This window comes from Atta colombica, unplaced genomic scaffold, assembly GCF_001594045.1.
Source record: "Atta colombica isolate Treedump-2 unplaced genomic scaffold, Acol1.0 scaffold344, whole genome shotgun sequence".
NCBI classification, from domain to species: domain Eukaryota; kingdom Metazoa; phylum Arthropoda; class Insecta; order Hymenoptera; family Formicidae; genus Atta; species Atta colombica.
Window position 1 is genome coordinate 591,111 of NW_017259453.1, and position 2,683 is coordinate 593,793.

Below are 2,683 nucleotides of genomic sequence, written 5' to 3' on the forward strand. Positions count from 1 at the left end.
AAAACAAAAATTAAAAATTAAAAATTAGCTTGATTAAAAAAAATCTAAACTAGGATTTTTGCAGACAAATACGAGCCGTTAAACATAAGTATGTGATATAGTATTTGTTTATGAATATTATAATTTAAATTTACAAACAAAAACAATAATGTATTATAATTATGTTTAAAAATATAATTTTATGTGTTAAAATAAATAAAATTTTATAATTAAAGTTATTTATAATTACTTTTTAATCTATTCTTTCAATTGATATGATTATATATACATGTCACCTTGCCTTAAAAATTGGATACAGTAGTATTTTTTAAACACAACGTGCTTTTGTCTGCTTTATTGCTGCGTTGTTAGCAAAATAATTAAAAATGTACATAACGAAATATAGTGAAAAGATTAAAACAATGATTAGTTAATATAACAGAACGCTTACTAATTAATAAACAAGAGATTATATCGAAATGTTCGAGATGACTATTAAGCATGGTAAATTGCATAAATCGTAGTTCTCAATTTTCGTGCAAGACAGTGATTGGGCTTTCCCGACTACCGACAATGAATAGACACTGATTGTTTGCGCCGTGTCACGATTTTAGAGTTGCGTTTAATTCAATTTGTGAGTGACTTACGGTGCCTGCCCTTAGTCATCGTGCATCTCGCGCTTTAGAGTCGGCTTCTTCTCTGCGTCTCCATGGAGAACCAACTATGAGTAGTGGAATAAGGTGCTTCTTACTTCGCTTAAATTGACATCGCTATCAGTACTGTGCAAGAATGAACATCATCAAATGAATAGTGTGTAAATAGCTAAGTTCTATAATGTTAAACTATTACTATCTCTTACTAGCGAAACCAATAGAGTGAGACCAAACAGTTTAACAATTAGAGTAAATATCATTTTTGTCTTTTTTCTTTTTTTTTTTTCTTGACTTTTGACTACATGAAAACTACATGAAAACTTCATCTAAATTCTAAAGCATCCTATTTGAAGTACAAATATAAGTGAACCTCTGTCTTATAACGTCTAGTAGAAATACAAAGTCTTTACTAGGAATTCAATTTAGGACTTCATAGTGTACCAATCATACAGATTGTGTATTACAAAGTTATCCAAAATTATTCGCTTCGAGTTGAAATGATCCTACACTTTCTTTATCTTAACATATAGTGAAGTATGGTTTTATTTACGAATAGAAGATAAGCAAAAAAAAAATTGGACCACCCAAAGATACATTTGCGTGTTTATTTCTGGGTGTTACTCTCTGCTATTTGTTTATAAACATAAATCGTAAGGGGATAATCAGAGGAAGTAAAAAAAAAGAATTATAATTGAAGCTTTCCTTTGGATCTCTGCCGCCGCGGAAAGGCAAATGATTGGTATCACAATAAGACGTGTCGACTGAGGATGCCGCTCATCAAGTGAATCAGCAGCAAATAGTAGCGGGCTAATAAGTGCTATTATTCCGTCGCCGTGACGGTTATACGCACGTGATACTAGGTACGTAAATACGGAAGAAGAGAGGAAGAAATGAGAAGGAGATACTGTTACATTGATACGGACGAAAGAGAGAGAAAGTTACTGTTAGGCGCTGAACTCCCTCGTCCAGCCGCCGATGACCAAGCATATTTGCGCCCAAGTCTAGACTCGAGCAGACCGCTGGTCATGCAACAGTCCAGGTTGCCCTGAACCATGGTTGAATGGCTATCGACGTACATTGCCAGCTTTGGTTGTCCAGTTTCGCTGCATTTGGACTTTTCACCACGGAAATCGAACGTAACTAATGTTATTAATATCTACCTACCATTATGTTCAATCAAATATTGAATTCCATTTCTAATCATGGCAGGTCCGATATACGACAAGATTCATATAAACATCATATCGTGGTGTGAGGTGTTACAGGTTTGATGCAATCTTATATAAGAATATGTAACTACTAACTACCATATTATTCCGAATACATAAATGTTAAATGATGTTGATATTAGAATCTTCTTTGTATGTGGAAAATAAAAGAAAATTTGCTATGACTTTAGCGGAAAAATTTCCTTGATATTATTCCTTTGTATTTAAAACTAGCATGTGCATGGCAAGCGCTCTACGTGATTCTACGGTAGCCAGATCACTCGGTATTATCCCGACTATTCGCACAGAATCGCGTAATAGCAGAGATACGAATAGAAGGAAGGAGACGTGGAGTCGCTGGTGACCATTTCTCGAGAGTTGCCTTCAGAAAAGACGAAGACGAGGAACGGAGAAGACAAGGATAGAGATCTAGATGGAAAGGAAAGAAATAAAGAAAAGAGGAAAGAAATGAAAGGCTGTCAGAGCTACGGAGAGTAAAGTAAGAGAGAGAGAGAGAGAGAGAGAGAGAGAGAGAAGAGCAAAGGATGCGATTGCAGAAAGGGAGCGAGAAAACGGGAAGACGAGAACGAGACGGAGGTCTAGGAGGGTATTAGCCGGTCTGAAGGGTGGATGCGAAGAAAGAGAGTTCCCTCTTTCTTATATATTTTTTCTTGTATTCTCCAGCGTTCCTTGGGAAAAGTTTGTTGTTTGAAGCAGCGCTCTGCCTCTCACCGATCATTAATCATGCCGAGTTTTGGTTTGACTAGCAGCAGCGTCGGCATGGCTCTCTCTCTCTCTCTCTCTCTCTCTCTCTCTCTCTCTCTCTCTCTCTCTCTCTCTCTC